Source organism: Elaeis guineensis, chromosome 4 (genome assembly GCF_000442705.2).
Source record: "Elaeis guineensis isolate ETL-2024a chromosome 4, EG11, whole genome shotgun sequence".
In the NCBI taxonomy this organism is placed as follows: Eukaryota; Viridiplantae; Streptophyta; class Magnoliopsida; order Arecales; family Arecaceae; genus Elaeis; species Elaeis guineensis.
Genome location: NC_025996.2, coordinates 42,787,271 through 42,802,400, shown reverse-complemented (window position 1 = coordinate 42,802,400; position 15,130 = coordinate 42,787,271). Strand labels below are relative to the sequence as shown.

The following is a 15,130-nucleotide window of genomic DNA, read 5'->3' as shown; positions in this document are numbered from 1 at the left end:
GCCCTCTAGAAAGATCCAAGATCCTTCTTGTGGAGCGCCATGACAAAGCGACCCCCGACGTCCATCACTACGACTCTGCAAGCTGAAAGACGGATCTTTCCAATACCTCCCATGCCAAATGACATCACCTACCAGCATGCTTCTTTGGGATGCACTGCGATTGATCCAAGATATGGGAAGACTATTGGATGTATGCCTTAGAAGTCAATCTTGGCTGACGCATATCATATTTCTAGAACATAATTTTGTACTTAATAGGCATTTATATTTTCATTCATATTTTATATGTCCATGAATCATTCAAGGGATTAACAAGATTATGTCACATATTCTCAAAGAGTTGAGAATTTGAGACATGTATCATTGATAGTTAATTCCTAAATTGCTCTTGATCATAGGATCATCATGAGGATGGTGATTGATCCAGATAGACCAATGTACGGATCGCTTCCTCCGGACAGATGGGTCTCGAGTCTGCGGTGTAGTGACATTGGAGCGAGAGTACATGTGGTTGTTAGAGAATAACTAGTATTGAGCATAACCAACACGAAAATCACATAGATGTCTGCTCACTCATTAGTGACTTTCTCGATACTACAGTTGTATGACTGATCCTTTGATCTGCGATGCTACAACTGCTCGCAGTGAAGCTGCTGGAGTTTGACTACACATAAACATGAGTCTCAATGAGCTCTTATAGTGGATATTGGCGATAATTAGTTTACTGTGAGAGTAGGATATGCACTTAAATGAAATTTATCGACCCTAGCAGAAGAGAGTAGTCTTATGAGATTTATAAAGCTGAGTCCTTAAGTCTATGGCCATAGCAGTGTGATTAATGAAAAAAATTTTATAGAAATCACATATGGACTCGAGCTAATTGAATCTATCAGATGACCGATGATGAGGTTTGACGATTTATCTATGACCTGCCATTTGGTTGGGACTCATGATAGAGGGACTCTATATAGGTTAACTGCACCTAGAGGTTCATCATCTTTTATTCTGCTGGGTTGCCACTACATACTGCTAGGTGTCACTGATAGATTGTGAGATCCACGAGCATCATCTTGATGATGATGATCCGTGATGGTAGAGTTGGAACAGTTTCAACCCATTGAAAAGAGTTTCAATGATATTGTGATAGAGATCATAATATATCTCACTACCAGACAGAATAGAACCTATGGGTCACACACAAAAGAGACTTTTGACTGATCAGATGGTTGAATTATGATTATGAATCATGATAGAATTTGATTATCAATTTGATTGATGATTGATCCAATACAAAGGTGCATTAAGTAACTCGCTAAAGAGTTAGTGAGTTAAAAAAAAATTAATTAGCAATTAGATTGCTAAGTGGCTCAATTTGATTAAGCTATGGAGCTTGCATCAAGTCTAATTAAATTAGATTTAATTTGACTTGATAAGGTTTGATTTGATCAAACCTAATTGGGTTATGAGATAACTTAAATTGCATGGAAGAATGATTCCTAATTGAATTAGGATTTAGATTTGACTCAATTTCTAATTAGAATAGAATATAAATAAAAATATTTGAATTTTATTTGGACTAAAAGTTTTTATTTTCATGAGTACACCAAATTCTAATTGGATTAGGATTAAATTGAGTTTGACTCAAACACCAAGAGAGAGTCCAAAAGGACTAGGACTCCTCTAATTTGGTGACATCTAATTTAAATACTTTGGCTCCAAATTAGATTTAGATTTTTATCTATTTGGATCTAATCAATTACTAATATGATTAGGATTGGTTGGGATTTAAATTGGTTTAAATCAGCCACCTAAAAGAAGAGTCCTAATTGGATTAAACTCCTCCTCTCTATGCGCATAAGAAAGCCCCACGCCAACCAATTTTTGGACACCCAAAAGGAAAAGTTTTTCATGAGTTTTTAGTGTGTAAGGAGTTTTAAATCCCTTCTTTCTATGAGAAACTTGGGCGCTAATATGAGAAGGGATGGGCGGCATAATAAAGAGAGAGTCCAAGGCTACTTGGACTCTTATTTCCTATCCAAAAACCTTATCCTTTCACCTATTTAAACCATGGACCACATGAGGCATTATGGCTGATAGAGATCAGATTTTGGATACCCAAACCAGAGGAGAGTGTGTGGAGAAAAATAAGGGGAGAGGGCACGGTGAATTGCTCCATGGCGTGAGGTAAGGTTGCACTTATCTCTTCTTTATTACAAACAACCAAAGGTGGGTTGTTAGGACACCTTCTCTCCCATCTTTTATCCATATTTAGACATGAGTTTTTTCTCTTCTCTTTGTCTAAAAGTTGGATAAAATTTTTACATCTCTATTATAGAGATTTCGTGCATGATTTTAGAAAAAAAAGAGAAAAAAGGATTCTTCTCATGATCTTTAGCGTAAAGATCAACATCCTCCTACTTCTTCTTCTCTAAGAGTATCTTGAGAGAAAAGAAGATTTTAACCATCAAGATACGATCTCTGTAAGGAAGCTAGACCTAATGAGATCAATAAGCTTTTGATCAGATCAAATCTCATGTGGATACCTGTAGAGACCAGATGTTTGTGCTGCTACAAGAGATCTTCAGAAGACATCCATGATCAACAGTTCGTGATGAAAATTGATCCATGACAAGGTATATTCTCTATTTATTTTTTTTATTTGATTTCTGTATCTGAATCTTATCTTATATATGATGATCCTGTTTATAGTTTTAAGATTTGATCTTATGCATGCTTAGATTAAATTAGATTTAATCTAAAATTTTTAAATTTTTACTGCATACTTGTTTTAAAAAATTTTTACATGCATGAAATCATGAAACTCCAACAGTGGTATTAGAGCCATGTCATATGCATAGATTAGATTTAGATTTAGAATCTGTAGAGAAAAATTTTAGATCTGAAAGTTTTTGATATCGTTCTGACATAAGGTTGTACTGGCATAACTTGTTATACTGTATGGTTATCCTAGAACGATGTTAAAATTTTTAATTAAATAAAATTTTAGATCTAATTTTTTAACATATATGTGATATATGTTTTGTTATTTAAATCTAAAAAAGTTTTAATATCTATTTTAATTCATATATATGATATATGATGGCATGTTTAAGGCTGAAATTTATTTCTATAACTTGAACTTATTCATATATATGATATATATGTATATATATGATCTGAAATTATTTCGAGATCCAAACATACTTTTCATGTAAAGAATTTAGATCTAAAAATTTAGATTTAAGATCTGAAATTAGTATTTGTGCATGAAGGATTGGTCATGGGTAGATCAAATTAGGTCATGTAATTAGATTATATCCAGGATTTTTGATTTGATCATATTGGGTCTGAATCGATTTAACAGTTGATCAAATCGAGTTAAGTGTTGATTAAGGTGAGGTCAATAGAGCTTAAGATCATGTAATTATTGTTGATCAAATCGATTACCACCCATATGTAGAATCGATTAACCTAAGGACCTAATTCGGTTCTATGGCTCGAATCTGATTTACCTAAACTAACTATTCAGACCAATTAACCAATTGGTGTCTAAGATAAGTAATTGAAAAATAATTATTTAATTAGTTCTATTCGCTAATTTGGCCAATTTATTAGTGTCTAAGGAAAGCAATGGAGGGACCCCACCGATCTCCACTTACCTAACCAATTTAGAAGATTGAGTCTCAAATATGGTTGCTTGATGATTTGATTTAGCCTATGCCAATTAGATCAGTCATATGATGACTGATTAGATAAGACTTAAACTAAAAATCTCTTCATTAATATTAAATCCAATGATCTTCCACCATTGTAGATATGCGGACGTACTATCGGTGTTAATTATTCTCGACTGGTCATAATGGTTTAGTTACATCGAAAATATGCAATCACTCTATTAGCAAAGAGTTACTCTAAGATAAAGATAGGGTTGGGCTCAATAACTATTAGGTGAAGGACCCAATACTTGCTTATGAATGGTGGGTCTGACTTAACTAAGGAATATGGGTAATAACTGTTAGATGAGTCCACATGACTTAGAGATCAAGTTGCTGCAACATGCTTAGAGAAGCATCTGGGCAAAGAATTATCCACACATCGGTGTTGTTCGTATTACCAATAATGTTAGGTGAGATGCACGAATCGATGGGACCACAACCCACTAGAAATTCAGTTGTCGTGTTAGAATTTTGTTTCTCACCCAGAGAGTGTGGGAGATCTGATAAAATAATGAGAGTTCTTTTTACATCTAAAATCTCTAGAGCAAATTATAAAATAAGTATAAACATCCAATTAAAATCTTTGCTTCTGTTGTTTATTGTGTCAACTTTCAATCCTCTAGCTCAAATCCTAGATATCAACCGATTAATCGAAATCGATTACATAGACTGGCTCACAAACTTAAGAATTTTCTTAATTTCAAAAATTAAGCAATTTCTCTACCAGGTTATTCTGATGTTAACAATCTATCCAACCCAAAATCAACGAGCTATACTTGATAAGTGGATGGACAATGATAATTAAGATAGGTGCTAAATGTTGAAGTCCATGTTAGATGAACTCCAACGTATGCATGAGCACATGTTCACTGCCAATGATATATTGATTCATCTATAAGTGTTGTGAGATGATCAGAGTCGCACAGCGCATGAGATGCATGATGGACAGTCAGTTTATGATCGTTATTTGATAATATCGAGATATTAAGGAGCTTAAAAGGCTCGATATGACCATGCACGAGAAATTACTTATGAATTTGATCCTGCGATCTCTGATTAGTTTATATGGATAGTTTATGGTAAACTACCATATGAATGACCATCTTGATATCTTATCTGAATTGGTTAAAGTGTTGATAACTAAGGAACCTTAAAAGAGTTCAAAAGTAAATACTTAGAGAGTCTAAAGAACAAAGACCCACCTAGAGTAGGTATGTCAAAATTGCTCAATACTATCCTTACGATTTTCTCTTCTTTCAGTTGAGTTTTAGACTCTAGTGATTTTATATAGAGTCGATGGAAAGGTAGAGGACTGAGGAAGTAATCCTTAAATTGGTAATAGGGCAAGAGTTACTGCTATCGCCAGGGTATTTATCCTTTGTGATTATCGTTTGGATTTAATTCTTAGAGACAGTCTCTATCATTTGCATGGTGATGCATTTGTGAACTCAATTGAACAAATAATGAATGCCATTGGATCTGAGAGATCCAAAGATAAGATAAACCTAAAGTATATGTAGAACCTTAGGTTAGATCATATTGGAGAAGAAATGATTAATAAACTGAAGAAATATGGGCTTTGGACTCATTGACTGTTGAGTCATATCTAGTTTGTGCATTATCTCTTTGAGAAAATATAATCAAGCTACTCTTATGGGATAGGAGAAAAAGGCCCACTAACATACTTATCCTTGTACATATTTGATATATGTAGCCCATGTGATGTGTTAATAAAGAGAATTATCTCTACTTTGTTCCCTTTATCGATGATCAATCATGGTATGGGTAAGTATATGAGATGCAAATCTAAAATTTTGAAAGGTTCAAAGAATTCAGATATAAAGTAGAGAAGCAAATCGAAAAATTCTTAAAGATACTTCGATCGGATCGAGGATGCAATACCAAAGAAAGAAGTTTCTCGATTATCTCATAAAATGACATAGTTTCAAATTGGATCCCTCTTAGTACATCTCAACTCAACGAGATAAGAAGAGTCATGGGACTATATGAGATATGATCCGGTCCATAATGAACTTCACTGATTTATTTTATTTCTTTAGGGACATACTTTATTTTATGAAATTGGGTTCTCTCTAAACTATTCCTACAATACCGTATGAGATATGGCATGATGAGAACTGAATCTGATTATTTCAAGATCCAAGGATGTCTAGCCTATGTTAAGGATAGCAGATGGATATGTTAAAGGATAGATCTATAAAGCTTATCCTAAAAGAGTTTGGGATACTACTTTTCTTCTGAAAGGATTACAATGTGATTGTAACCCGATATGCTATCTTTTTGAAAAATTATTTAACCAAGATGAATAGTGAGAAAAAATTAAGCTCAAAGAGAGTGTCTTTAAAGAGCAATGAGTCGTAGGACCTAAAGAACCTATTCTTGATGAGCCAGTAGACATATATTCCTCCTCCACCTCATATATATAGTAAATCTCCCATCTTCTCGAAAGGTGCTTGGGTTGCTTAATAGAGGATGTAGAGAAAATCATTTCTTATGGAAGATAGAGAATATATAGATAATCCCAAAACCTACAATGAGGTAATGTAAGACATCGACTCCAAGAAAAGATGTGAATTAGCTTTCCTAAATGGATATCTTTTGAAGATTTTTATATGGAGTAGCTTATGAATTTCACTTCTCGTGATAGGAGATCACAAAGTCTATAATAATCTTGGAGTTGGAACATTCATTTCGATGATATGATCAAATTATTTGATTAAATATGAAGAATTATGGGTTTTTAAATGGGTCAGTGGGAGTGTCCATACTGACATCGGTTAAAATATGGTTGTATATAGAATTCTCCATGAAAGATATAAAGCAAGTGTCTATATTCTAAGAATATAAAGATCTATAGAGATAGATGCAATTAGATGATTATATTTTTACAGATAAAGTACAGAGAGTAGATGCTGAAAAGGTTCAGCATAAAAATCTGGAGAGGGGTCTGCTACCCTCTTGGGCATATATGTATGTCATATAATATACTTAAACTGATATAGTTAATACTGTGAATTCACGAGTAGATATCAGTTGTATCTAAGCTGAGAGCGCTGGATTACTATGAAAATATTTTAAGTACTTAAGAAGAACTAAGGATTTATTTTTAATTTGGAGAAGGATCAAAGTTAGGAGTGGGAGGATACACCAATTCAGATTTTATGTCTACCATTGATGGTAGAATATCTACATCATAGGTTAATCATGTCGATATCTTGGAAGGTTTCAAGCAATCGATCGATGGAAGCTGAGTACACTGTAGATGTGTAGGATGCATTCTAATTTTAATGTTAGTTGCAGATATCGTGCCATCAGATGCCATGATACTATATTGCAAAGACAATGGCACCATAGCTTTTGCTAAGAAGCCTAAGTCTCACCAGATATCCAAGCACATAGAGCAGCAGAACACGTGACTACCTCAAGTAAAATATATAGAGGTGCAGAGAGCAAACTCTACATGAGATGTGGATGACCCATTGGTAAGTCACTTAGCTAGCCAGAGACTAAAGCCTGTCTTATGAAGATAGGCTTGGTATATGGCAGATTGGCTTTAGTGCAAGTGGGAGATTGTTGGATGTATGCCCTAGAAATCAATATTGACTGACGAATATCATATTTTTAGAACATGATTTTGTACTTAATAGGCATTTATATTTTACTCATATTTTATGTGTCTATGAATCATCCAAGAAATTAACAAGATGATGACACATATTTTTAAAGAATTAAAATTTGAGACATGTGTCATTGATGATTAATTCTTAAATTACTCTGGTCATAGGATCATCATGGAGATGATGATTGAGCCAGATAGACCAATGCACGGATCGCTTCCTTCAGACAGATGGATCTCGAGCTGCGATGTAGTGATATTGGAGTGAGAGTGTAGGTGGTTGTTAGAGAACACTAGCACTGAGCGTGACCACCACGAGAAGTCACATAGATATCTACTCACTTGTTAGTGACTTTCTCGATACTGCAGTTGTATGATTGATCTTTGATCTGCGGTGCTACAGCTGCTCACAGTGAGGCTGCTGGAGTTTGACTACATATAAACATAGGTCTCAATGAGCCCTTGTAGTGGATGTTGGCGATAGTTGGTCCACTATAAAGTAGGGTGTACACTTAGATGGAATCTATCAACCCTAGTAGAAGGGAGTAGTCCTATGAGATTTATGAAGCTGATCCTTAATCTATGGTCATAGCAATATGATTAATAGAAAAGAGTTTCTATAGGAATCACATATGGACTCGAGCTAATTGAATCTATCATATGACCGATGATGAGGTTTGATATTTATCCATGACCTGCCATCTAGTCGGACTTACGATAGAGGGACTGTATCATACGTTAACTGCACCTAGAGGTTATCATCTTTTATTCTATTGGGTTACCACTACATACTGCTAGATGTCACTGGTAGATTGTGAGACCCACGAGCATCATCTTAATGATCGATGATCCTTGGTGGGTAGAGTTGGAACGGTTTCAATCCATTGAAAAAGTTTTAATGATATTGTGATAGGGATCACAATATATCTTACTACCAGACAGAATAGAATCTATGAGATCATACACAAAAAAATTTTTGACTAATCAGATGGTTGAATTATGACTATAAATCGTAAAAAGATTTGATTATCATTCGATTGATGATTGATCCAATGCAAAAGTTAATTAAGTAACTCGCTAAAGAGTTAGTAAGTTAAAGGAGATTAATTAGCAATTGGATTGCTAAGTGGCTCAATTTGATTGAGCTATGGAACTTACATCAAGTCTAATTAAATTAAATTTAATTTGACTTGATAAGGGTTTGATTTGATCAAACCTATTGGGTTATGAGATAACCCAAATTGCATGGGAGAATGATTTCTGATTGAATTAAGATGTGGGTTTGACTCAATTCTTAATTAGACTAGGATAAAAATAAGAATATTTGAATTCCTATTTGGACTAAAAATTCTATTTTCATGGGTGCACCAAATCCTAATTGGATTAATATTAAATTGAGTTTGACTCAAGCACCAAGAGAGAATCCAAAAGGACTAGAACTCCTTCTCTAATTAGGTGATATCTAATCTAAATAGTTTCAGCTCGAAATCAGATTTAAATTTCTATCTATTTGGATCTAATTAATTACTAATATGATTAGGATTGGTTGGATTTAAATTAGTTTAAATCAGCCACCTAAAAGAAGAGTCCTAATCGGATTAAACTCTTCATCTCCATGCGCATAAGAAAGCCTCACACCAACCAGTTTTTGGATGCCCAAAAGGAAAAGTTTTCCATGAGTTTTTAGCATGTAAGATGGAGTTTTAAATCCCTTCTTTTCATGAGAAACCTGGGCACTAATATGAGAAGGGGTGGGCGGCATAATAAAGAGAGAGTCCAAGGCTACTTGGACTCTTATTTCCTATCCAAAAATCTTATCCCTTCACCTATTTAAACCATGGACCACATGAGGCATTGGATGGCTGATAGAGATCAGATTTTGGATGCCCAAACTAAAGGAGAGTGCATGGAGAAAAACAAGGGGAGAGGGCATGGTGAATTGCTCAATGGCGTTAGGTAAGGTTGCACTTATCTCTTCTTTATTACAAACAACCAAAGGTGGGTTGTTAGGACACCTTCTCCCATCTTTTGTCCATGTTTAGATATGAGTTTCTCCTCTTCTCTTTGTCTAAAAGTTGGATAAAATTTTACATCTCTATTGTAGAGATTTGGTGCATGATTTTAGGAAGAAAAGAGAAGAAAGGGTTCTTCTCATGATCTCTAGCATAGAGATCAACATCCTCCTACTTCTTCTTCTTCTCTAAGAGTATCTTAAGAGAAAAAAAATTTCAACCATCAAGATACGATCTCTACAAAGAAGCTAGCACCCGATGAGATCAACAAGCTTCTAATCAAATTAGAGTCTCGTGTGGATATCCGTAGAGGTCGGACGCTTGTACGGCTACAAGGGACCTTCGGAAGATATCCATGATCATCAGTTCATGGTGAAAATTAATCCATGCCAAGGTATGTTCTCTATTTATTTTTTTCTATTTGATTTCTGTATCTGAATCCTATCTCACATATGATGATCCTATTTATAGTTTTAAGATTTGATCTTATGTATGCTTAGATTAAATTAAATTTAATTTAAAATTTTTAAATTTTTACTGCATACTTGTTTTGAAAAATTTTTGCATGCATGAAACCATGAAACTTCAACAAAGCTTCCTCGATTAGAAGCACACAATGATGATCGTGTAGTGCTAGGTGAGGTGACATCATGGGAGACAACTGGAGTAGTTCTGGCCTTGAGGGGGTGTTCTATTTATAGGAGAACTAAGCCTGAGCACCCTCAACTACCCTCTCAGACAATGCGATGGTTTCCATCATGTGAAAGGTCTAGAAGACCACGCCTCCTAGAAATCAGGGTTTCAATTGTCCTTTCCAACAAGCTATCACTATCAGAAAGCGACCAACATCAAATGCGTGGACAAACATTAAATGCTTGAAGACTATAACCCTTCGATGTACAACCTGCTAGAGATATCTCAGTCTGAACAGAGATCTCTGAAAAAAGTGTTCAGCCAAACATCGGATACAAAAAAGACTACAGGATATTCAGATACCAGAGTGAACCTCGATGATTGGATCAGTGGACCAATCTCTCGAAGATATCTCAACTTAGGCTAAAATCTTTAAAATCTTAATCAGTAAGGTACTGGCAATAAAGGATATCCTGACTCAAGTTAGGACCTCTACCAACAAATCTTGAAGATATCTCAACGCAGGTTGAGACCTTCGAATATCGATCGAAAATGATCTGATGATGATAAGGAGATATTCTATCCCAAGTTAGGACCTCCATGAATGGGATCCTTGGAATTGATCCAAGGACAACACCAAAGTTTTGACTTGGTCATCTGCCCAGTATTAAAGAAGATGTTGGCAAATCTATGTCTAAAATCCACATCAGGAATCTACATGAGCCTGATGACCTGATGGAACCTCAAAGAACATAAGCAAACACCTCGAGGATATCTTAGCTCAAATTGAGACCTTCAAATACTGGTCGATAATGATACAACGATGAGAGGATATCCTGACCAAGGTTGGGACCTCCACAAAAGGAATCCTTGGAACTAATCCGAGAACATGACCAAAGCCATCAACTTGGCAGATCTTGCCTAACTAAGTCGAGATAAACTTTGGGAATCCATATCGATAAGGAATATGACCCCTGAAACCACCTACATATGAAGGGAACAACCCTCGGATAAGGCGATAAAACTTTGACAATAAAGAGATATCCTCCTAACCCAAGCTAAGACCTCCACGAATAGGTCTTAGAATCAATTTGATGGCGAGGTTCGAGGTCAACTCGATCGACAAAAATGACTTGGTGAAAATGCAACTATGTAATCAGTTTGGGTAGGACCTCGAAAATATTCATTAGATCACGTGTATCTTGGTGAATAAAGCCCAAATTTATCTAAAGTTGATGCAAAGATTCTGACACCTAAAATCAGGATGGACTCCGGCAAACCCAGCATCGAAGGCATGAACATTTAGGTAAAGTAAATATAATTTGCTTTTCATTAATTTAAAAAATTTTTGTAGAGAGGTGTCCAGGCACCAGAAAAGCAAATATAAAATGGATGAGGACCTAATCCTCATCTGAAGAGAAAACCCCAACTTTCTCATCACTGTTGTCAGGAAGGAGGTGCCTCAGGTCCAACTTAGAACCATCTGCATCACATGAGCTTTGTAATCTTTAGAGCCCTGGACAAAGGTAGTAGCAGTGAGATTGATGACCTCTTTTTTGTATTCTACTGAGGCCTTAAATTCATTGATGCAACAGTTCTAGACCACGTCAAGAATCCATAGAGAGGAGCCAAAAGCTCCACTGCTGCCACCAAGCTGGAAGGAGCTCACCCTAGGCCTCATGGAAGGAGTCGGAGCCCAACTTGACAGGAGAGCATGAGATGACCTTGAAGCGGTGGGAGAGGATCGTCTTGGCTTAGTGCTTCTCACCCTCTTGGATGAGGATTCTGCACGAAATGCAGCCATTCTTTCCTTCACCACCCATTTTATGGACCATATTGATGGCATCATAGCTGCTGAAAAGAGAAAGGACTTTGATAAGCATTGCAATAGAAAGAGTGACTGGAATGATAAAATCCCATCGAATCAATGGCCTATTTGTATAGACCCGGGATGGAGCGGATGCAATCATCAAGGAATCAAAATGCCCCATGCGGCCGTCAATGAAATGATAGGTTTCGCGACCCTTCAATCCCATGAACAGTCAGCAAAGGATGCTTAGGAACTTCTCACAACCTTCCACATGGCTTGTGATAGGTCCAAGAGCGATTCCCAGGGCTAACTTCCTCAGAGCGACACAAGATATTTATCATCTCAAAGTAATTGAACAATTGTCAACTCTCAGTCTTCAAGATTGAAATAATGATCCACCTCGAACCGTTTATCCCTCATAAATGCTCCAAGACTCACGAAGCGCTAGATCCCTCCAAAATAATTAAGGCATAATTCACAAAGTGGCTTGTTAAATCAAAGTCAAGTTCTGTGAAGTAATGCAATGACGTACCTGAAAACCAATCATCTTAGATTTGCCAGCTCAGATGGGCTCTAAGGACTTTTTTTAGGACCACTTCCTCAGCCCGAAGTGACCATTTCAGATTCAAAAGTGGGGGACAAGTGTTACAGAGTTATGTCACCTCAGCCAACGTCGTCATGACTCATCCATGAAAATTTAGAGCTGGCAGAAATGCTAACGAGAACTGTGACAACATGTACCACCAAACCCATCATGGAGCATCAGAACGAAGTGATCTCATCGGCTTCAATACGACTTCCAAATCGGAGCACCGCTGACCTCCATGTCGACATCTCACCAGCAACAAAGCAGAATCCTGCAACCGATGCAGATATGGATTCTCACCAACCTTTGGGCCAAAATCATTTCGACCTCCGAATCAAGATCATGCCAATTGCAAGGAACAAGCTCCTATGATCCGCCTTGATGTAGAACTAATCGGGACGGCACTTCAACCATGAGCCGATCTCGATCAACCTACTTGTCGTACCACTTAAGCAATCAATTGGAATCTTCCCATAGACCTCCAAAATGCGGCCATGTCATATAACAAATACCCACGACTAACAACTTAGTAAGTGGGTGGATTTCCTATCCTAGCTACCTATAGATTCAGACATAACAAACTCTGGTACTCCTCTATATAAAGGTAACAAAAGGACTCTTAAAAAGTAGGCTGATCCTAGCATATGCATAATGCTATACTAAGCTAGCATTCTCTTTTTCCAACTGTGCTCAAAGCTCCGACTGACTTAAGCATCGAAAGATCTCCGTTGGAGTATCCCTCTGGCATAAACAGATTTTTTTTGTAAATCTCCCTAACATCCTGACCGACGTACTTCTACCATCACATCATCTTGCCCCAGAGCCTTGACATAACAGAAAGCAACCCTAGATGTCAGTTCCATACAACCTTGATTTCCTTGTAGAATTAAAAACCTCACATGTCAAATGTCTGGTCCGATACTGGAAAGGATACTGATCTGATTCCGGAAGATTTCTTCATTCTTTCGTTTCCATAACGGCCACAAAAAATTTGCTGTGAACAGTCACCACCAACATTCTGCTTCGGAGGAAGATCTTGCAGTCAACAAGTTGAAAGCCTGTTGACTTGTTAGGAGCCTACTTACTGTGGGATGTGTTACCCTTGCTCATATTGTTCGGACTTGATTACATCTAAAGAATACACGATTATTCAAGTCTGCCTCTTCGTGGCAACGATAAATAGGTAGCAAGCCACTGATTCATTCTGAAAGCAAAGTCTTCTTAGGAAGATTGCCTAAAAACAATGTCCAAAGAAATAATTAAGTTCTGTAATGAACTTTTGCCTTCCAAACTTTTGCAACATTCCCCAGGCCTGTGGATTCGGGTGAAGTAATCCAGTATAAACCTCCTTCACAACCAATTTGGCTTAAAACTTTCTCCCCAACAGAGTACATCATCCTGATCGATCCAACTGATCCGCACCCTCAACATTTGCTCTGTTATAGTAGGAGGAAAGCACTGTTGCAAGAGGGTTGAGTTCCGGGTGCCGTCAGGAAGGGATAAAATGATCCACAGTTGGGTGCAAAGCAACTAGATCCACATTATAGCAGAATACCAGCGAAATATTTTTTTTTTTTTTTGGTAGAAAAAAGTAATTGTTTCAGTAGAGATCCAAGGCTCCGTTTCACACCTGATTGATTCACCAGACCATAAAATTACCGCTAATGGCCATAGAAGCTCTGCAAATTTGTTTTCTGTATTGCAAACGAGTTGCTCTGAGTAATTAAGAATGCCATATCCTAGGGAAATAGTACTTTCCTCGCAGGCCACAGAAATTTAACCAATGAGGATTGAGGCTGAAGAATCACCCTGCCTGCAACCTTGCTTTTTATTGAAGTTATGCTCGACACCTTGTTGATAAGCGCAGTTCACCACATGTCAACACGGGATATCCAATGCCCCAAATGATTTGGGTTTGCACACCACTTCCACCACAATTGTATGCACCAGCCATCTATACCAATTGAAAAATCCTTTGGGCACTGCTGCATTTGAGAAAATATGAATAGGAAGAGAACACAAACTCACACTTCACCAAGGTAATTCTACCTGCCATAGATACGGACTCCATTACCTAATGAATGGGAGCACGTCGTGCTAAATACTGACTGAAAAACTGTCATTTACCCAGCGCATCACTAACATCAGCACATCCTTAATCAAAATGTTAAATAAGCTTCTTTTTTTTTTTTTGGGTGAATCTTCAAAATCTTGTTTGTTTCTAGACTGAAGGAGCTAGTTAAGTCTAGCCAATTCATAGATTAGTTGCAGACCCAGTGAGGACATCAACAGGTCCTCAACATGGGCTCCAACACGTGATGCTGAACAATATCAGCATTTGGGAACATCAATAGACAGATAACAAAAAAACACTAGAACATGATGACAATGTTCCATATTCATTGTATGTTACAGGATGCACAATGAATTTCTGGAGAGCTGATACGAATACTGCTACAGTATAAGGATTTAAGTAACAAATTATTTTATATCATCATATGGCGGGTACATTTTGCAGAATTTTATAGGGCTCGATATCAGCAATGAGATTTTTATTTTTATTTTTTATTTTTATACCTAAGAGTAAATTGAGAGGAAACCATCAAGCAGCAGCCATTAAAAATGGTTGGAAACATTTGACAAAAGACAAGAAACCCTAAAATTACTGGCTGTGATCACAGGAACATAGATTTCCAGTCACCAAACCAAATTCTGTGTGTGAAGGAGATGTGCCTA

General features: G+C 36.8%; 1 long non-coding RNA gene across 1 annotated transcript; it reads left to right on the top strand.

Moving 5' to 3' along the window:
- The first annotated feature begins 2,104 nt into the window (after positions 1 to 2,104).
- Positions 2,105 to 12,881, top strand: LOC140857500 (uncharacterized). The gene is made up of 3 exons (XR_012140951.1): positions 2,105 to 2,184; positions 2,557 to 2,633; positions 11,594 to 12,881. It is a non-coding gene; the product is annotated as an uncharacterized lncRNA (long non-coding RNA).
- Positions 12,882 to 15,130: the final 2,249 nt, after the last annotated feature.